Here is a 22,428-nt window from a genome sequence, read left to right as displayed (position 1 = left end):
TTGCCCTGCGGGGCCCTTATATATTGGAATTCACTTGGAGTGTTTAGTTGTCATATGGGAGTCTCCGGCTTCGGGCCTTCCGGCCCTGCAGCCTTGATCTTTATTCTACATGGTGGGGACAGCGGTCAGACTAGCTTTCTTGCCCTGCGAGGCACTTTTATATTGGAACTCACTTAGAGTGTTTAGCTGTCGTATGGGAGTCTCCGGCCTCGAGTCTGTCGGCCCTGCGGCCTTGATGTGTTTTGTTGATGGTGGGGACATCGGTCACACTAGCTTTCTTGCCCTGCGGGGCTATTTTATATTGGAACTCACTTGGAGTGTTTAGTTGTCGTATGAGAGTCTCCGGCCTCGGGCCTGCCGGCCCTGCGGCCTTGATCTTATTTGTTGATGGTGGGGACAGCAGTCACACTAGCTTTCTTGCTCTTATATATATTGGAACTCACTTGGAGTGTTTAGTTGTCGTATGGGAGTATCCGGCCTCGGGCCTACCGGCCCTGCGGCCTTGATCTTTATTCTTGATGGTGGGGACAGTTTTTAGACTAGCTTTCATGCCCTGCGGGCCCTTTTATATTGGAACTCACTTGGAGTGTTTAGTTGTCGTATGGGCGTCTCCGGCCTCAGGCCTGCCGGCCTTGTGGCCACGATGTTTTTGTTGATTGTGCGGACAGCGATCACATCAGCTTTCTTGCCGTGCGGGGCCCTTATATTGGAACTCACTTAGAGTGTTTAGTTGTCGTATGAGAGTCTCCGGCCTGGGGCCTGCTGGCTCTGCGGCCTTGATCTTTACCCAGCAAACACAAAAACGTTTTAAAAACGTTTTAAATAAGTTATATTTTGGCTTTTGGTTTAGGTAAAAACGTTTTAATAACATTAAAATGTCGGGTTATATAAAGGTCTTGATAACGTTTTAAAACGTTTTATATGAAAACACACTACAACAATATTTTTAAATGTTTTCAAAAATGTTATTGTAAACTATTTTTATAAACATTTTTGCCAAATATTGTGTCAATACTTAAATAACATGTTAAAATGTTTGAACCTAGCAAATACAGAAATGTTCTTAAAATGTGTTATTGAAAACCTTTTAACAACATTTAAATGTCGGGTTATACAAAGGTCATGAAAACGTTTTTAAAACGTTATGGAAAATATTTTGGGCAAAAATTTTTCCCAAAATATTTTTCAACCCCAAAATAACATTCTGTTTAGAATGTTTTGTATCAAGTTTTCAAGAATGTTTTTGGAATGTTATTAAAACGTTTTTATACCCTTTATATAACCCGACATTTAAACGTTTTCTGTAAAACATTTTTGTTTGCTGAGCAGTAGATTATCAAAAATGTTTTTAATGTTATGAAAACGTTTTATACTCTTAATATACCCTTTATATAACCCGACATTTAAACGTTTTCTGACAACTTTGTATAACCTTTTGCGAATGATGTCGAAAACGTTTTGTGTTTGCTGGGTATATACTAGATGGTGGGGACAGCGGTCAGACTAGCTTTCTTGCCCTGCGGGGCCCTTTTATATTGGAACTCACTTGGAGTGTTTAGTTGTCGTATGGGAGTCTCCGGCCTCGGGCCTGCCGGCCCTGCGGCCTTGATGTTTTTGTTGATGGTGGGGACAGCAGTCACACTAGCTTTCTTGCTGTTATATATATTGGAACTCACTTGGAGTGTTTAGTTGTCGTATAGGAGTCTCCGGCTTCGCGCCTGCCTGCCCTGCGGCTTTGATGTTTTTTGTTGGTGGGGACAGCGGTCACATTAGCTTTTTTGCCCTGCGGGGCTCTTATATATTGAAACTTACGTCATCCAGTATAGACAGCACGTCAACCTCAAGGTTACTCATTGCTTTCATGCCCTGTGGGGCCATTATATTGGGGACCCACTTGGAGTGTTAGTCGTCGTATGGGAGTCTCCGGCCTCGGGCCTGCCAGCTCTACGCCTTGATGTTTTTTGTTGATACTGGAACTCAGGAGAGCCCTTTAACCTTAATGGTGACGGGCTGTCTCTACTGGATGACATTATTGGTACACCACACGCTATTAGCGCTAATAGCGCACATCACGCTAATGTGCGCTATTAGCGCTAATAGCGCTAATAGCGCCCCTATGTAGAGAAATGTTAATTTTTAACAATTTTAATTACTTGCGCTACTACTTGCTATTAGCGCTAATAGCATATTGTGTGCTAATTCACGCTAACAGTGCTATTAGCGCTGGTAGCGCCAGTTACTATGACTTTTAATATTTTGTTACTATAGCACAATTGCAAATGACACGCTATTCGGTGCTAATAACGCTCATAGCATTACTTGCGCTAGTACTTGCCATTAGCGCTAATAGCACATTGTGTGTTAATACACGGTATTAGCGCTATTAACACTGATAGCGTACTGTTAATATTTTGTTACTATAGCACAATTGCAAATAACACGCTATTCGGTGTTAAAAACGCCATTGGCATTACTTGCACTAGTACTTGATATTAGCGCTAATAGCACACATCACGCTAATGAGCGCTATTAGCACTATAAGCGCTAATAGCGCTAATAGCGCCCTTATGTAGAGAAAGTGTTCATTTGTAACAATTTTAATTACTTGCGCTACTACTTGCTATTAGCGCTAATAGCATACTGTGTGCTAATTCACGCTAACAGTGCTATTAGCGCTGGTAGCGCCATTTACTATGACTTTTAATATTTTGTTACTATAGCACAATTGCAAATGACACGCTATTCGGTGCTAATAACGCTATTAGCATTACTTGCGCTAGTACTTGCCATTAGCGCTAATAGCACATTGTGTGCTAATACACGTTATTAGCGTTATTAGCGCTATTAACGCTGATAGCGTACTTTTAATATTTTGTTACTATAGCACAATTGCAAATAACGGGCTATTCGGTGTTTAAAACGCCATTGGCATTACTTGCGCTAGTACTTGCTATTAGCGCTAATAGCATATTGTGTGCTAATACACGCTAATAGCGCTATTAGCGCTGGTAGCGCCATTTACTATGGCTCTTTTAATATTTTGTTACTATAGCACAATTGCAAATGACACGCTAATAGGTGTTAATAACGCCATTAACATTACCTGCGCGAGTACTTGCTATTAGCGCTAATAGCATATTGTGTGCTAATACACGATAATAGCGCCATTAGCGCTGGTAGCGCCATTTACTATAACTTTTAATTTTTGTTACTATAGCACAATTGCAAATGACACGATATACGGTGTTAATAACGCCATTAGCATTACTAATATTGGCTATTAGCGCTAATAGCATATTGTGTGCTAATACACGCTAATAGCGTTATTAGCGCTGGTAGCACCATTTACTATGACTTTTAATATTTTGTTACTGTAGCACAATTGCAAATAACACGCAATTTGGTGTTAATAACGCCATTAGCATTACTTGCGCTAGTACTTGCTATTAGCGCTAATAGCATATTGTGTGCTAATACACGCTAATAGCGCTATTAGCGCTGGTAGCGCCATTTACTATGACTTTTGATATTTTGTTACTATAGCACAATTGCAAATGACACGCTAATTGGTGTTAATAACGCCATTATCATTACTTGCGATAGTACTTGCTATTAGCGCTAATAGCATATTGTGTGCTAATACACGATAATAGCGCTATTAGCGCTGGTAGCGCCATTTACTATGACTTTTAACATTTTGTTGCTATAGCACAATTACAAATGACACGCTATTCGGTGATAATAACGCCATTAGCATTACTTGCGCTAGTACTTGCCATTAGCGCTAATAGCACATTGTGTGCTAATACACGTTATTAGCGTTATTAACGCTTTTCAATTAGCAAATAAATTAGCAAATTTCAAATAGCACGCAAGCGTTATTTGAATATTAGCACCTGTTAGCGTTCATCTGATAATTGCGCGCTATGACGCTAAATAGCGGTAGTAGCACGGTTTTCATTCTTTCAGCGCTAATTAGCATTGTTAGCATCTTGGCGCGCTAACGCGCTAAATGACCAATATCGCGCTTGGGTCGAAACACACATAGTAAGCTTTTTTTTAATTTGATTTTTTAAAGGATACAACCCACAGACTTGGAATATTTTCAATTTTAACACATTTGCAAATGAGGCGCTAACGACCGCTAAAACAATAAAAATGGTTTGGTAATATCACTGTTAGCGGATTTTTCATTAGAGTTGCTATCACACTAAAGAAACGCTAATAGCATAGTTAGCAAAATTAGCCCATGTCGCGCCTTCTTCCAATTCTGGTGATTAATTTCACACAGACCAAAAGAAAAATGTAAAATTCCCAGCAGAGGCTTGAACTCCCAACGTCAACTCAAGAGTCGTTAATGAATGCTATTACCGTTATTAGCACATCTGACGCTAACATGTGATATTAGCGCTAATAGCGCTTATGGTGCTATTATAAGTTGTCGGGGCTAATAGCGCTATTAGGGTGTCTTCCCCAGACTTAGAATATTTTCAATTTTAACACATTTGCAAATGAGGCGCCAATGAGCACTAAATAAAACGCTCAAAATGATTTGGCAATTGCACTTTTAGCGGATTTTGCATTAGCGTTGCTAATAGCGCTAATATTCACACAGGTATCATAGTAAAGAAACGCTAATTCTAGTGAGGAAAAAAAACAGATTCCCCAGGCGAGGCTTGAACTCGCAACCTCCGCATTCTAAACAGCTGTAGACTCATTAGCGAGGAATGTACTGTTTATAAGTACAGCGCGCTAACCGATTGCGCCACTGGGGACTCGTGCCACAAGACTTTAAAATTAATAAGTCATGGAGGCGTTTACGTTGGTACTCGTGCCTCCCAGCTCCATTACATAATTAGTGATTATTACATAACTCTTTGAATACAATACAGCAATGTACTCAAATGTGTACATATAAATAAACATGTTTATTAAAACGTTGCATTAATATTTTAGAATTGATTTATTATCTATTCCATCTCCAGTGAAAAGTTTGAGCTCACCCTTAGACGCTATGTGATTTCAATTTTTCAAATTCAAGAGTTGAATTTGTAACCCGAATTGCGGTCAGTAACTTAGGTCCACCAAAACAGTGGTCCTGACTCCCTATGGAGGTTCTAATCTTAGTAAAAATTGACTGTTTTTATCTTGTAAGATATGTTTCGTCTAGATAGAGAAAAACAAATCAATTTATAAATTGAAATCTCATCTCATTTTCGATTATGATAATCAATAGCTGCTAAATGAGATTTGTCATCTAGTTGTGGTCCAGGAGCGAATGCGGGCGAACCGTGGATAGTCGCACTACAGAAATTGATATATGAAGAGCTTTGTTGCAAAACCCCTTACATCCACTTGAGCAATTTTGAGAAAACATCAAAAAATCATCAAAGAAAGTACTGATATATAGGGGTTTGCAGCAAAAGCATTTTTGGCGGGATGCTTGGGTAGGATGAGCATCCCGACAAAAACTGCTTTTGTTGAGATTTGTCATCTAGTTGTGGTCTAGGAGCGAATGTGTGCGAACCGTGGATAGTCGCATGGCTAACCCACTACAGAAATTGATATTATGATCTCATCAACAGCCTCCGTGGCGCAATTGGTTAGCGCGTTCGGCTGTTAACCGAAAGGTTGGTGGTTCGAGCCCACCCGGGGGCGTTTAATTTTGATTGTTGGAAATTATGTATTTCAGGTTTTTTTTTTCAAATAATAAGTATCAAGAGGTAATAATTTTTTTTAATTTTATTTTTTTGAAAGGATACAATCCAAACGAAAATGATCAATACCCTACAACATCACAGTGCTCTGCGGTGATTTCCCTGCTTGTATTTTCACTTTTAACATAATTGCGAATGACGTGATAATGACCGCTAAACACTAAAATGTCTTTGTGTAATAGCACTTTTAGCGGATGTCTCATTAGCGTATTAGCGCTAATATATAGAGATACAATACTAATGAAACGCTAATAATGTCATTAGCAAAATTGCGCTAACTACGGTAAGCCACCCAACTCGCAGTACAATCAGGGAAATCACTGCAGAGCACTGTGATACATGTTGTAGGGCATTGATCCGCATTTTCGTTTGGGTTGTATCCTTAAAAAATAATAAAATTAAACAAGTTTGTTATGTTTGTTTAGAGCCTATTACCTCTTCATACTTATTATTTGAAGAAAAATGAAATACATAATTTGCAATTGTGCTATAAGAGAAATATGTTAAGTCTGGGGGCTGTATCGTTTTACAAAAATCAAATTAAAAACGTTTATTATCGATTGATATTTATTATTTGAAGAAAATGAAATACGTGATAGATCCTTTAATTTCGAACAATCAAAAGAAAACGCCCCCGGGTGGGCTCGAACCACCAACCTTTCGGTTAACAGCCGAACGCGCTAACCAATTGCGCCACGGAGGCTGTTGATGAGCTCATAATGGGTTAACCATGCGACTATCCACGGTTCGCACACATTCGCTCCTGGACCACAACTAGATGACAAATCTCATATAGCAGCTAGTCATTATCATAATCGAAAATGAGATTTTAATTTGTAAATGGATACTTAAATTTGTCCAAACGTAATTTATCTTATGAAATTTTTAAAAAAAGCAGTATATTTTACTCAGATTCGAACCACCATCCTAGGGAGTCAGGTCTATTTAGTTGGACCTAAGTTACCAACGCGCGCCGCTGACCGCCAAATAATGAGGCAAAGTTGAGAAAAATTCGGGTTACAAATAAATTCAACTCTTGAATTTGAACAATTGAAATTACGGTTTAATGGTGAGCTCAAACTTTTCTTTTTGAAAGACACTGAATTCTTGTTTAGAGTAAAATCAGTACAACAATTCAGTGAAATTAACGAGGTTTCACTGAAGTTGGAATGGATAATAAATCAATTCTAAAATAATACAACGTTTTAATAAACATGTTTATTATGTACACATTTGAGCATATTGCTGTATTGTATTCAAAGAGTTATGTAATAATTACTAATTATGTAATGGAGCTGAGAGGCACGAGTACCAACGTAAACGCCTCTATGACTTCATTTTAAAGTCTTATGGCACGAGTCCCCAGTGGCGCAATCGGTTAGCGCGCTGTACTTATAAACAGTACATTCCTCGCTAATGAGTCTACAGCTGTTTAGAAATGCGGAGGTTGCGAGTTCAAGCCTCGCCTGGGGAAGCTGATATTTTGTTATCACTAGAATATGAAGAAGGCGCGGCATGGGCTAATTTTGCTAATGATGATATTAGCGTTTCTTTACTATGATACCCCTGTGAATATTAGCAACGCTAATGCAAAATCCGCTAAAAATGCTATTGCCAGACCATTTTTATCGTTTTAGCAGTCATTAGGGCCTCATTTGCAAATGTGTTCAAATTGAAAATATTCTAAGTCTTGGGAAGACGCGCTAAAAAGTAATAGCGTCAATAACCTATAATAGCACCATGAGCGATATTAACGCTAATATCATCTGTTAACGTCAGATGTGCTAATAACGTTATTAGCAGTTATTAGCACCTCATTTACAATTGCGCTAAAAGTGATAATATTCTATGTCTAATGAAGACGCGCTATTAGCGCCAATAGCGTTATTTGTATATCACCTGTTGGCTCCAGATGTGCCTACGTGTATAACGTTATTGATGAGATTCATTTCATACTTTCATTTTTATTTGATCTGTACCAGAACTCATTTATTTAATTGTGCCTATAACGTTATTAACGGCCATCAGCGCCTCACTTGTAGTTTTGCTAAACTTTGGGGAAGACTCGCTATTAGCGCTAATAGCGTCTGATAGTATCACCTGTTAGCATCAGATGTGCTAATAACGTTATTAGCGGTCATTAGCGCCTCATTTGCAATTGTGCTAAAAGTGAAATATTCTAAGTCTGTGGGTTGTATCCTTAAAAAAATAATCATATTAAAAAATTACTATATGTGTTTATTACCGATTGCTACTTATTATTTGAAGAAAAAAATTTCAAACGCCCCCGGGTGGGCTCGAACCACCAACCTTTCGGTTAACAGCCGAACGCGCTAACCAATTGCGCCACGGAGGCAGTTGATGAGAGCATATATCAATTTCTGTAATGGGTTAACCATGCGACCGTCCACGGTTCGCACACATTGAGATTTCAATTTGTAAATTGATACTTCAATTTGTTTTTCTCTATCTAGACGTAACTTATCTTATAAGATAAAAAAAAAACAGTCAATTTTTAATAAGATTCGAACCACCATACTACTTACTAGGGAGTCAGGACTACTATTTTGGTGGACCTAAGTTACTGACCGGCAAAAAAATGAGGTAAAGTTGATAAGAATTTGAAAAATTGAAATCACGTAGGGTCTAAAGGTAATTTCAAACATTTCTTTTTGGAAGACAGTTATTGTTTAGTGTAAATCCAACAATACAAGTGTCACTGGAGTTGGAATAGGTAATAAATCAATTGTAAAATAATCCAACGTTTTGAATTAATACCATGTTTATTAACGCATTTGAGTAAAGAGTTATGAAATAAACCGCTAATTATGTAATGGAACTGCAAGGCACAAGAACCAACGTACACGGATTTAATATTTTTAAATAGCTTTACTCTGGCACGAGTCCCCAGTGGCGCAATCGGTTAGCGCGCTGTACTTATAAACAGTATATCGCTAATGAGTCTACAGCTGTTTAGAAATGCGGAGGTTGCGAGTTCAAGCCTCGCCTGGGGAAGCTTACATTTTTTCCATTTCGCTCTGTGTGAAATTAATCACTAGGCATGGGCCTATTCCACGATTAGCGCGTTTTTTGCTAATGTTGCTATTAGCGTTTCTTTAGTATGATACATCTGTGGATATTACCGCTATTAGCAACGTTAATGAAAAATCCGCTAAAAGTGCTATTGCCAAACTATTTGTAGTGGTTTAGCGGTCATTAGAGCCTCATTTGCAAATGTTTTAAAATTGAAAATATTTTAAGTCTGGGGACGACGCGCTAATAGCGCTATTAACCCCAACAACTTATAATGGCACCATAAGCGCTATTAGCGCTAATATCACCTTTTAGCGTCAGATGTGCTAATAACGTTGTTAGCAGTTATTACCGCCACATTTGCAATTGTGCTAAAAGTGACAATATTCTAAGTCTAATGAAAACGCGCTTAGTAGTAGCGCTAATAGTGTATGATAAGCCTAGCACCATAAGCGTATTAGCGCTAATATCACCTGTTAGCGACAGATATGCCAACAACGTCTTTAGCGCCTCACTTGCAATTTTGCTAAAATTGAAATATTCGAAGTCTGGGGAAGAGACGCTATTAGCGCTTATATCACCTGTTAGCTACTTTGTGCTCCAAATAACGGAAATGATACGCAACGTGATTTGTGCCGTGAGCATCCGAAAAGCGGTAAACGTACTCTTGTGACAAACTTGCTTGAGTAGTACGCAGCAGAAGTTGCACTATACACACAATTTTCGCATTTTATGTGGATGTAACCAATGCAATCCAAATCTACATCAATTTGATCAACAATAAAAACACATTTTACAACTGTACAAGGTTATTTTTTACACATAACAAGTTTATTGATAATCAAAACGTAGTATTCATTTACAAAGTAAAGCGACGAGGTCAAGTAAGTTGGCCCGATCAATAATTTTATTAGAGAACACTGCAGCTTCATATAAAACGCACCTGTATTGTATAAAAATAACAATAATGTAGGAACCACATCTAATTTTGTCCTATAGCACTATGTGTCCGGTTATGTACCGATGCCTCGTTTTATCATACCTTGGTGATGTATTAAATTGCATGAAGTATAATAATGAATGTTTGGACAGTGTTATCGTTTTTCATTTAAATAAAAAAATAATGCACTGTGAAAATTTTCATATTATGATAGAACGAGCCATCGGTACCTATCGGGCACCGATGGCGCTATATATAGGACCAAATTAGATGTTGTACCTTAGTTTTTTGTTTACAGCGCAGCATTATTTTAACTTAAATCAGACATATACAGAAGGAAATGACATACTGAAAGTGTTTTGATTGTGAAATATATGTCAACGATCTGTAATTATTATACATGTATTGGTAATATTTTTAACTATATTTATTTGCTTGTGATGATAACATTTTAGACAATAATGGTATCATGCAACAATGGTACTATGCACAAACTGCTTACAACATCAGACTGATCTTGGTAACGAGTTCGTGAATCCTGTGAAAACAAGAATACTTCCTTTTTCTGAAATGATCAGAAATATATGTAATGTTGTTTTTTGTTGGTTTCAACTCTGACTATATTATTCAATACGAGTTTAAGTTTTCACCTGTTTATCGGTATCCATGACTAGTACAATTCAGCAAAATAGTGGAACAGACGAACTAGGACAAGACTATCCCGGGGACAAGATGAACCGGAATTCCGCGGAATAAAGGTATACCACGCATGCAATGTTTTGTTGTTGAGGTCACTGATTGTTAAAAGTGAGACACATCTGTTCCCGAAAGCAAACCGTATAGATTACACAACAGTGCGGCCCATACACGTTCAATTTTGTTGGGCAATATCAAATACCCTAGATACAAAATCTACCATTGTGCACTATTAATGATCATACTTATGATAGATTTTGTATCTAGGGTTATTGATATTGCCCAATAAAATTGAACGTGTATGGGCCGCGTTACACGGATATGGAAAGGGATATGGAAAGAAGTCCGATCTAAAATCGGACTTCTTTCCATATCCCTGTCCCGTCATATCCGGATGGCATCCCTTGAATTTAGTAGCCTCTGAGCACTATTGGGATTAGCCTGGCTTCGGCCGAATGTTATAAATAAATTTAAAAAAATATGTAAGCAAATCCACTACGTTTTGTCTTTTCAAAATGTCAGGTTTTCATTATTGTACTCGTGTACAAGCTGTATCAAAATGATTGTTACCGACACATATACACAGAATATCAAAAATATAATATCCCGAGTATAATATCGATTACATTTGCAATGTAGATTTATATATGAATTGAAATCGTGTGTGCACACTACTTGATCTGTGGAATTTGTCGAAATAATTATGTTATTGCATTTTGAAGATATTGTTATTTGAACAAAAAAGGTGATATCTTCCTTTACAAAATTTGCTGTTCCCATAACATTATTAGCAACCTGAATATCAAATAAAATTGCCAATAATGTCATCAACATTGATGCTTGAAGTTGAATGATGTCAAATTGATCAATGGTTAAAGACGTCACTGTGTTTATAATGTGATAAATAAGAAGAGCTCATTGCTTTATGACATGCAATATGATTTGATAAATAAGAAGAATTCGTGACTTATCATATTAAAACTAAGCAGTATGACAGTGAAATCTGATTTCGTCGTTTCTTAAGCACCCTCGAAATCTTATTTTGGTTGAAGTGAGGGCGTTGCCTTGGCAATACGGATGAAAATAGGTCTCGTACTACTCAAGAAGCCTTCAAATTTGGCCACTTCAAGTGCAATACAAAACGATTGAAACAAGACAATTGTTCTCTCCCTTACTGACGCCATTTCTTAACATTATAACAATGTATTATAAAACTGAGTGTTAACATTTTATAGTTTATAGTTGTAGTTGTAGTTTATAGTTGTAGTTATAGTTGTAGTTGTAGTTATAGTTGTAATTATAGTTGAGTTTATAGTTGTAGTTGTAATTATAGTTGAGTTTATAGTTGTAGTTGGAATTATAGTTGAGTTTATAGTTGTAGTGGGAATTATAGTTGAGTTTATAGTTGGCTAGATCGAGTTATATAACTAAAGACATTCTCTGTACCATTGTTGAAATTATGCCATAGCTTCCCATAATGCATTGTTGAAACTATATGCTATACCTATACTCTGTAGCGGAATGTCTTCCCATAATGCATTGCTGTAGATTGTATTGGATTGCTCTCCCCTAATGCATTGTTGGAATTCTTGCCCATAATGCATTTTTAAAACCATGTTATTGTCATGTTAAATAGGCCTACATGCATCAGCTGTACCTTATATTCCCATACAAAGTATTGATGAAATGCCATAGCTTCCCATAATGCATTATTGATACTATGCTATACCTGTAGTCAAATGCCTTCCATAATGCATTCCGTACCCTGTACTGGAATGTTTTCCCATAATGCATTGTTGAAACTATATGCTATACCTATACTCATAATGCATTGCTGTAGATTATATTTGAATGCTTTCGCATAATGCATTGTTGGAACTCTTGCCCATAATGCATTGTTGGAACTCTTGCCCATAATGCATTGTTGGAACTCTTGCCCATAATGCATTGTTGAAACTCTTGCCCATAATGCATTTTTAAAACCACGTTATTGTCATGTTAAATACATGTACACTATGTATTCTTCCCAGAATGCATCAGCTGTACCTTATATTCCCATACAAAGTATTGATGAAATTATGCCATAGCTTCCCATAATGCATTGTTGATACTATGCTATACCTGTAGTTAAATGCCATAGCTTCCCATAATGCCATAGCTTCCCATAAAATTATGGAATTATTTCATTCCCATGAAATTATGCCATAGCTTCCCATAATGCATTGTTGATACTATGCTATACCTGTAGTCAAATGCCTTCCATATTAGTATTGCATTCTGTACCCTGTACTGGAATGCTTCCCCATAATGCATTGTTGAAACTATGATATAGTTTCCCATAATGCATTGTTGAAACTATATGCTATACCCATACTGATGAAATGGTGTCCTTTGATACCTTTATACCATGTATACAGGTCTAACCAACCAATTATAACAATTAGCCTCAATCCCTTTGGCATTGTTCATAATTCTGCATTTTTTCAATATGATGAAGCCCTTCCTGGGTTCACTGTGAAATGTTACATGAGTCCTTTTGTCAAGGTAAACAAAGATACTAAACTGGGGTCCTGGGAGTTCTATAACTTCATGCTTGGATTTGAGTCACACAGTGAGGGGTCAATGTGTTGCAGGAAATGAAAGCCTCTGGGTGGTCAAATCATGGCCAAAACAGCAACCCATTATGCAATTTATAGATAGCTCATGTCACTTCATGACTTAATTAATTTTTATAGCATGATCCTTCATCAATTCAAAGACCCGGAAGAGCAGAGGCATACCAGCATCAGCAGCAATGCGGGCAGCAATGGGGAGTGGGAGAAGCTGGTCCCAGGGGGGGGGGGAGGTTCACTCAACACAAATGACCATACGGGTATGCTCCCCCGGAGAGACCCCCTTTTTGGATTTCGCAGCTCCGAAAGACCCCCTATATTTGACCAAAATAGAACTCCGAAAGACCCTCTGAAAGGTTTTTTTCAGGCGATTTTCAACAAGAAGGCCAAAATCATGAAGATAGACCCTTGATTTGGACTGTTTGCAGCTCCAAAAGTCCCTGTTTTACTTTTTCGCAGCTCCAAAAGACCCCCTTTTATCGGTACGCAGTCAGCCCCCAAAGACCCACCACGTCAAAATTTCGGAGGAGCATACCCACCAAAATTTTTTGATGTGCCCCCCCCCCCCATTATTGTGATTTTCCAAAAAATACCAATAAAAACTGGCTATATTTGCAAAAGAAAATGATGAATATCCATTTTTTTTAAAATTCAAAATCAAAACATACATTTTGCTGTCAACCTTGCACTGTTGCAGACTCTATTAATATACTTTTGAATCTCATTTGGGCTAAACATCCATCTTCAAGTGAGTGAGCGGCAAATAACAACACATTTTACATGCATGTTGGTCATATAATGAAAGGCAGAAAAATAATGAATAATGAAAAAGTTACCTCACTTGTTTTCAGAAATTATCGGGAAACTCAAAATTGACTGTTGGGGCCTTTACGCTGTCTTTTGAAGGTGAAAATAAATAGGGTTCTATGTACAGGCCTGCCAGTGGTTTTAATTTTGGCTCCATCGCCCAAACACCCCTCATTTTGGACTGTGCACTAATTATGAGCTGTGGGGATTTGGCACTTTAAAAGAGGGGGCAGTATGGTCAAGGATGCAGCCTCATAACCAAGACCCAACAAGGATGACAACTACACCTTTTTCTTCAACTTCTATGAAATTAACAATTGAAATTTCTGCATGTATACGACACAAAAAGGAGAACAATATGACCGAATCTTCAAGCACATCCATCTATATTACTGCTTTGTATTAATGAACCGGAATATAGAGTTTTTAATAAACCTACGGGTACATTACACTCTCTTATGGGATAAAGAGACAAAATACCGATTTGGACTTTCATCAGTTTGGCTGGACGTTCTGCTACCCCCTTCACCCCCCCTCTCTCCGAATTCAAATGTGTGCAAAAGTTCATGCTTGCTATGCTTGCAAATAAACTATTTAGGGACCGTTCACAAACACTTGTAAGGGGGGCCTGATGCAAAAAAAAGGGGCACCATTATGTATCATTGGCCCCTGGGCACCACAACCCCTGAACTACACCACTGAACACTAATTAAACTAATAGAGTGCAATTTGCGCTAATTATGTTATGCTAAATGGTACTAAATGGCATTGTTACACCCACCCCACTATGGTAGGTGATCAGATCTATACCAAGTCACAGCACAGATCCTGGAATTTATTTCCAGGGTCTGTTTTCACAACTACTAATCATGCTAATAGTCTCCCACAGTGAAAACATGTAATACGCCCATAAAACTAATTCCCCTTTGTTGTGCCCTCAAGTAATTTACCCAGGTCTTCCAGAAAAAAAAGAGTATCTGATGTTGGAGTAATCACAGGAGTATAGTATAAGAAGATTTGAATCTATAGACCTAGGTTTTTAATTTACTAGGTTTAATACCTGATATCATGAAAGATTTCTTACTTCTGTGATCATATGTAGCATAAGTGAAATATTCAACCCTAACTCTAAACCTACAACTACTATAAAGTAACTATAAACTCAACTATAACTCTAGACTCAACTATAACTCTCTAATTATAACTCTCAATCCAGCTACAATTCTAACTGCAACTATAAATGCAACTATAATCCAACTACAATTATAAATGATTATAAAAATGTGATTACAATTATAACTACAACTATAACTACAATGTCAATGATAAAAATACATTTTCTCTATAAAACTAGGAAGTTTGGTGAATTTGTCCTGCTAAAAACTTTTACGGTTGACATAATTTTGGGAAAATTCTTTTACGAAGAATTAAGTTATTTGCATTCCAGAGAACTGAAAGTGCTTTTATAAAAACAATATCTCCTATAATAGATCTCTGGAACTTCAAGTTTACACAGAACTTTGAGGTTTATCGACTTGTGTATAAACCATAATAACATAGCATACGCTAACCTCTACTTAACTTTAAATATTTATTTGTTGCAGTTTTGATAAATGTACAATGTACATTGTACATGTTGTTGTTTTATCATAGATATTCAAGGTTATATGAAATCATGGAAGACGTATCACTGTCAAGTGATAATTAAGAGTGTTGCCAAAATTAAATTTGGTCTTTCTGCGACATGAAAATAACCATATTCTCAAAAATCGTGATCCCCAGCCTCATCCCCCACTTTTTTCAAAAAAAGTTGAGATTTTTATACCACTGGAAACCTCTGGCTACATAATGTTTATCTACCAAAAATTTCTTGCAGATTAATTCGTTTTGCAAAAATATCGTCAAATTTGAATTTCGTTCTGGTGCACCAGAACGAAATTACACACAGTGGCCTATGGAGCAATGTAATACACATAATCATGCATAACTCGCAAACGCAAAATCGGAATCAACTGAAATTTTGGGAATAAGCTTTTTCGTGAATATCTACTGAAAAAATGTCATAAAAAGAGGATGCTAGGATCACGAAATCCTCCTTTAAGTCCAATTTCGATGTTCAGTATCAGAAGAATTTTTTTAATGTAAATGGTTTCATGGTTTTAAGTGTATTATCATCGTTATCCTTTAGCTGCGGGGCAAGCGACTACAAGTTTCCTCCAGCTACATCGGTCTTGAGCCATTGCTGATAGTTGACCTTGACTCAGCATGCTGTCCATATCCCCAAAAGACACTGAATATATTTTCCAGAACAAGGTTCGTTGCCGTCCAGGTTTCCTCTCGTCATGAGTTGGGACATACAATGCATACTCTTTTACTGGCTCATCGTCAGGCAAGCGGAATATACGCCCTACAAATTTCAGTTAACGAGTCCTGGCTTTCTCAACAAATGGCACTGTCTCTGTCAGATTGTAGATGGTAGAATTTGGTACTCTGTCTACTCTCTTGATGTTCAGCATAATACGGTAGCAGGATGTGCCAAATGAGTTGATTTTATTTTCCATATCCTTAAAGATAACGACTCACAGCCGTATAGTAAAAATGTGACGTAGGTTGTGTGAAACAGTTTAACCTTGGTGGAAATTGGGATTTTCCACAGTTGCTTTAATTTCAAGAAGGCTGTCTAAGCAAGACCTTCCCGTTTCTTCAGGTCACTACCCCATCATGGAGCCTAGGTATCTGAAGTCGGAGGTATCTGAAGTCGGTTTCCGTACACTTGGAGAGGAGACTAGGGTTGACAGTTGATGGTCATATACTCTGTTTTGGGTGCGCTGATTATAAGTCCAAGGTCTGCTGAGACTGGGCCCGGGGTGGAGGACTCAAGGAGAGCGATATCATCAGCAAAGTCAAGGTCTTTTAGCAATTTGCCCGGATATATTCTTGATCGAGGAGGACAGGTCACAACTCCGGAGTCTGGTCCAGACGCCTTTCCCAAAAGGTAGTCAACAAGGAAAAGAGAAAGGGGCCAATACATTGCATTGCAAGACTCCTGTTCTTACATCGAAGGGTTCAAAGATGCCTCCGTCATCGTCAACCATAACTTACTGCACTGCTGGAGTTACTGTAAAAAGTGCTTGGAATGCCGTAGTGACGCAATATTGAGAACATAGGTGTATACTATGATGGAAAATACGTACGACCAGTTGTGCATTGTACAGTCGAAGTCGATTTCATTTACTACAGCAGGCCGAGGCATTCCTATGTATCCATAGAATTAAGACACAATATCTCACTGATTGATTGGTCTCCACGTTAATTACAGTCTAACCTTTTGAGAGCCTCGTGACATTAATCTTAGATCTAAAATACAGAATATAAATCTGTCAGGGTGTTATTTTAATATTGCATTCACATTTCGGTAAAAACGCTGTTAAAAGCAAACCACAAACACAGCAAAGTGGGATAGAGAAATTAAATAGCGCTGTTCAACAAGTGAACTTGTTTAGAATGTTACCACGTTGATCGAGATTATTCAACGTTTTTTCATAATGCCCGTTATTATAAAAAGCAGTGTTCATTATTTTTCTCTCGTTATTATTGCGTTGGAAAGAACAACTTCAATTGTCAATGACCAATGCCCAATCGCCCGAACAAACGCTCATCGCCATAAAGATTGAATTTGTAAGACTAGTTCTGTACAAAAGTATCTTTTACTTTCTTTTACTGTTGCTATTATAGTCATCTCATTGTAAACGCTGAAATACAGCCAGGTTGTCTATATAGTCAACTTAACTTTGAACTACTATTTGTTAAGGTTTGATGATTATTCAAACTGATCTCACAGATTTTGCGTAGCTTCGGGGAATTTCCTCTCTTCATATTAAAGAGAGGATTTAATTAGATTATCTGGGACAAAAAGCACAAAAGATGGTTTCGCTTTTTTACAATATTCTAAAAATGCAATGTGCCATGGGAATTGCCCGATGTCAAACTTACAGAAAACTTTTGCAAAAAGTGATATGTTTTAATTCGGCACTTGTACAAGGTGCAGGCTATGTATCGAGACAAACGAGGCAGTTGTCTCAACGTATTTTAAGATTTCAGAAAGAAAAAAATAAGAAAAAATAATTACTTACTCAAGAGAAAGGATAGATGGACGGACGGAGAGAAAAAGAGATCTAATCAAACGGTGTCAAAAAGTCCTTCTTGTATTATACGAGTCAAAAAGAAGTTTACTGAGCAAGGTTAACTATATTTTAACCCACGACGCAGCACAAATAGGGAAATCACTGCAAATTGATTATGATATACGGTATGTACAAATCTCTGTGATACAAGGTTGCATAACCTTAGAAAATAATAACAGGTTACTAATGGCAGACAGAAGATACATTAAAAGAAGGTTTACTGTCTGTTCAATTAGCTTAGATTCTTGAATTTTTAAGATATTTAAAAAATAAATAATTGTGGCCAAAGTCATCAAAGAAAAGTGTTAGCACAGCCTTAGACCTAACGTGGTTTATACTTTTCAAATTCCAAAGTTCAATTTAAAACCCCATTTCTTTTCAATTTTGCCTCATTTTAGGCAGTTACTTGGGTCCACCATAAGGGTTCGCGACCTTTTTACAAATCGAGTGGGACGGTCCATTCTCAACTTAGGGCATAGACCCTATCCAATTTGGCAAAACAATCTGTCCACCAATCTGTCCTGCCATTCCAATTGTTATATCGTTCCGGTTATTGGATAGGTTCTATAGGTGATGAGGGTCCACCAGTGTTTTTACACGAAATTATATGGCGCGATTACGTTTTATGCATAACATTATTCTGAGCATTATTTTTCCTAAACAATGACATTAAAATTATGGATTTCGTTCTTATTTCAACTGGTTTACAATGTAACTTGAGTTTTGTTTAATACCATCATTCCTTCCCAAGAATATCAGCTTTCGCTTGACATTTTCAGATACAGTGACTTTACAAGAATTGTTTTCTGTAACCTGATTGTTTTAAATAATATTTTCTGATGCAAAAATTCTTTTGTTTCCAAATGTCCTTCTCATACAAAAACCCGGAATAACAAATTGAAAATAAATGTGTAATTTTATAGTAGGCCTATAGGCCTATACCTTCTCAGACCAATTCGTAAAATAAATAAATAAATAAATAAATAAATAAATAAATAAATAAATAAATAAATAAATAAATAAATAAATAAATAAATAAATACACGAGGAATGTATTTATATATATAAGCTGGGCATATTTTAGAACAGCTTAGTTCATAAATAATAACGTAATGTTTCAACAGTAGGGTTTCAACACAAATTATGCATACTGGCAAATATATATCTATTTTGATGGACAATACTTCCTGATACGGATGGTCGAATAAATACTATCTCAGCGCATTATGACATTCGTCCCCATTGCTCTAAATGGATTGATTCAAAAAAGTTTATGGTACCCGACGTTCTACGGCTTTTTATAAAAATATCGCGGGAAATGACCAAAATTGAAAAGAAATGAGGTTCTAAACTGAACTTTAGAATTTGAAAAGTATAAATCATGTTAGGTCTAAGGCTGTGCTAACACTTTTCTTTGATGACTTTGACCACAATTTTCAATTTTTTCAAATATCTTAAAAATTCAAGAATCTAAGCTAATTGAACAGACAGTAGTAATATTATTTTGAAGAACGTAATACGTAATTTCATCAATCAAAACTTTACGTTTCAAACGCCCCCGGGTGGGCTCGAACCACCAACCTTTCGGTTAACAGCCGAACGCGCTAACCAATTGCGCCACGGAGGCAGGTGATAATCTAAAGGTGTGATGGGTATGTTAACTGTTTTGCACAAGGAATTGATAAGACCTGCACTCCAATCGTCTGGTATTTTCACTTAGGATCAGACTATCACCTACTTTGAGTACTTCAGCGGTCTTGCTGCTGCTTCTACCTCATTTTTTTCTGTTTCTTTTTTTTTTTCCTTTTTTTTTTTTTTTTTGTTGTAAAAAGAGCTGGCTTGGTGGTTAGTACTTGAACATGAACAAATTATATATAATTTGTATTTGCTGGCTTGTTAAAACATGTAAAACAAGCAAGTGCAAGTTCTACTTGCAAATGTAATTTATATAAATGTACGTATAATTGTTTAATGTGAAAGTACTTTGCCTAACATAATTTCCTAAATATAAATCTGTACAGTAGCACTATATATAGTACTTAAATGGTAACGACAAATTGTCTATTGTGTCACGAAATATTCTCCAGCGTTATAAAATAATAGAAAGAAACATCAGTGCATATATTTTTATATAAACTCTTAGATATCGTTATTGATTCAGTTCCGCGCCGCGCCATCGTAATTTTTTCTCTTGCAACAAGAGCAACAAAAACATCCTTGGAATTAAAGAATGGCGTGGGGTTTAAAATAATCAACCTTTTAATGAACATATTTTTTGCGCATTTGAGTACAGTACTGCATTGCATTCATGTTCAATGAGTTATGCAATAACCACTAATTATGTAATGGAGCTGCGAGGAAAACGTACGCCTCTACGACTTTATCATTTCAATTAGTTTTAATATGAACACGAGTCCCCAGTGGCGCAATCGGTTAGCGCGCTGTACTTATAAACAGTTCAAACCTCGCTAATGAGTCTACAGTTGTTTAGAAATGCGGAGGTTGCGAGTTCAAGCCTCGCCTGGGAAATCTGTTCTTTTTCTCTCTGAGAATTTTATTTTATCGTTTGGAATGGTAATTTCTCTACGTCTTACAATACTTTGTTATTTTATATAATTAAAACATATATAAAATATAATTCATCATGCAGTTATTGTTGCCTACATGTATGCACACAACACAGGGGCACTCACAATAGGCAATTGACCCTACTGGTAGCGCTGTGTTGTAGATATAGGAGATGAACTAGTTAGCGTCATATATCAAAAAGTATAAAAGCTATGATTTTAGTACTTGCTCTATGTTTCAATTACTTATTCTTTTCAAAATATCTGAATTTTCAACCCGGTACAAGCTTTAATAACGGGGACCATACATTTTTATGAGAAAGAAATCCTACCATCTAATCTATCCAAACTCCCGTGTTATTCTAATGCACATTTTGCTTCACCGGGCAGCCCTGGCTTGGTCGTATTTGGAAGATTGGTGTCACGAAACCGTAATAGGTACAAGATTAGTACTTTCTGTCAATCAACTATGGTTTATTCTCTACATGTCAATCTTTAAATACTTAGCATAGTCCTTATAATAACGGGAGACCACCTTGATGAGTAAATGACAGCAAACCAGTAAAAAAAAACCCAAAACTCGGTCAGTGGAGCTCCGCTCGTACATGTCAATAGCGTCATTATCGATTGGATTAGTCGACCGTAGCGGACAATTCGATCGCTCATTGGATTAATATTATCACGTGGTAATAAATTTGCATTGGACAATAGATTACTATAATGGTTTAGTACTGCATATATCGGTTTAATCTTCAATAAGCGGGTTTATGGCTGGAAAGGTCACGGTGAATTTGCCGTGGACATAACTGCACTATGTAAAGGAAGATGACCTGATATATTAGCTTATATTTGGAAAATGGAATTCTTTAAAATTGATGTATTACATAATAGGTCATGAGGTCGTCCCTTTCAAGCATCCATGCAAAAAGAACATGCAAATGTTTCTTGTAAATGGGACTAATTCCTTATGGAATTACTAACATTTAGCCTATACCATGTATACAGTGTGATAATCATGATAATATATTCTACAGTGTTTTATTAATGATATTCATATAATAAATTGATATTAAATGAGAGATCCTATTAGGAGTTCCAAATCGGTGTATTTCCGAAGAAATCATCAAAAAACTCTCGAATTGGTCTCAAACGTGGTATACCACAGATAAGACTAATTCACTACAGTGTTTTGATGATTTCTTCGGAAATATTCCGATTTAAAGCGCCTAATTTAAATATATGTTAATGAGAAAAATATGGGGTAAAGTGGGGGGATGAGGCCGTCAATCTTTAAGGGACACTTGCGTCTTGAAATAGCGGACATGATACGCAACGTGATTTATCCCGTGAGCACCCGGAAAGCGATACACGTACTTTAGTGACAAACTTGCTTTTAGTACACAGCTTAAGTTGCACTACACTATTTAAAACAAATTACTTACGATACTCCATATGACTCCATATTATAAATTTCAAACAACCAGACATTTTTCGTTTACAACACAGCACTGTCGTAAAATGTTAATTAAAGTATTGATAGGAGGCACACCGCTACTTTGTAATTGAATAATTATTGTTTATCAGTTATTAAGAGAGTGTGTGTACTATATAAACAACGCATACCTGTAAATAGCCAGATTGTTTGTTCATGGTATGCATTTTGATCGCAATGGTCAAAGCGAATATCGAATAAAGGCAAAGAATAACACAATTTTAAATGACCCTATATATAATTTTTAACACAAACTTGCCACACTCAATAAAATGATTTTGACTCGGAACTTATGACTTGCATGGCTATATACAGGATTTGAAAAACGACGAAGCAATAAAGAATGTCATCTTTGGATTATTTCTCTTGCTCTCTCCTTC

The 22,428-nt window shown here is 36.8% G+C and overlaps 8 non-coding genes across 8 annotated transcripts; 4 read left to right on the top strand and 4 right to left on the bottom strand.

Annotated features, from left to right (window-relative positions):
- Positions 1-4,661: 4,661 nt before the first annotated feature.
- On the bottom strand, positions 4,662-4,775 carry Trnai-uau (transfer RNA isoleucine (anticodon UAU)). Its single transcript has 2 exons — positions 4,738-4,775; positions 4,662-4,697 (listed from the first exon to the last, which is right to left on the bottom strand). It is a non-coding gene; the product is annotated as a tRNA-Ile (tRNA).
- An 809-nt stretch (positions 4,776-5,584) lies between these two features.
- On the top strand, positions 5,585-5,658 carry Trnan-guu (transfer RNA asparagine (anticodon GUU)). The gene has a single exon. It is a non-coding gene; the product is annotated as a tRNA-Asn (tRNA).
- Positions 5,659-6,346: 688 nt separating this feature from the next.
- Positions 6,347-6,420, bottom strand: Trnan-guu (transfer RNA asparagine (anticodon GUU)). The gene has a single exon. It is a non-coding gene; the product is annotated as a tRNA-Asn (tRNA).
- A 656-nt stretch (positions 6,421-7,076) lies between these two features.
- On the top strand, positions 7,077-7,191 carry Trnai-uau (transfer RNA isoleucine (anticodon UAU)). Its single transcript has 2 exons — positions 7,077-7,114; positions 7,156-7,191. It is a non-coding gene; the product is annotated as a tRNA-Ile (tRNA).
- An 808-nt stretch (positions 7,192-7,999) lies between these two features.
- On the bottom strand, positions 8,000-8,073 carry Trnan-guu (transfer RNA asparagine (anticodon GUU)). Its single transcript has one exon. It is a non-coding gene; the product is annotated as a tRNA-Asn (tRNA).
- Positions 8,074-8,621: 548 nt separating this feature from the next.
- On the top strand, positions 8,622-8,732 carry Trnai-uau (transfer RNA isoleucine (anticodon UAU)). Its single transcript has 2 exons — positions 8,622-8,659; positions 8,697-8,732. It is a non-coding gene; the product is annotated as a tRNA-Ile (tRNA).
- A 10,810-nt stretch (positions 8,733-19,542) lies between these two features.
- Positions 19,543-19,616, bottom strand: Trnan-guu (transfer RNA asparagine (anticodon GUU)). The gene has a single exon. It is a non-coding gene; the product is annotated as a tRNA-Asn (tRNA).
- A 787-nt stretch (positions 19,617-20,403) lies between these two features.
- Trnai-uau (transfer RNA isoleucine (anticodon UAU)) lies at positions 20,404-20,518 on the top strand. The gene is made up of 2 exons: positions 20,404-20,441; positions 20,483-20,518. It is a non-coding gene; the product is annotated as a tRNA-Ile (tRNA).
- Positions 20,519-22,428: the final 1,910 nt, after the last annotated feature.

Source organism: Amphiura filiformis, chromosome 3 (assembly GCF_039555335.1).
Source record: "Amphiura filiformis chromosome 3, Afil_fr2py, whole genome shotgun sequence".
Taxonomy (NCBI): domain Eukaryota; kingdom Metazoa; phylum Echinodermata; class Ophiuroidea; order Amphilepidida; family Amphiuridae; genus Amphiura; species Amphiura filiformis.
The sequence above is the reverse complement of the archived record's forward strand: the minus strand, read 5'-3'. Positions and strand labels throughout refer to the sequence as shown.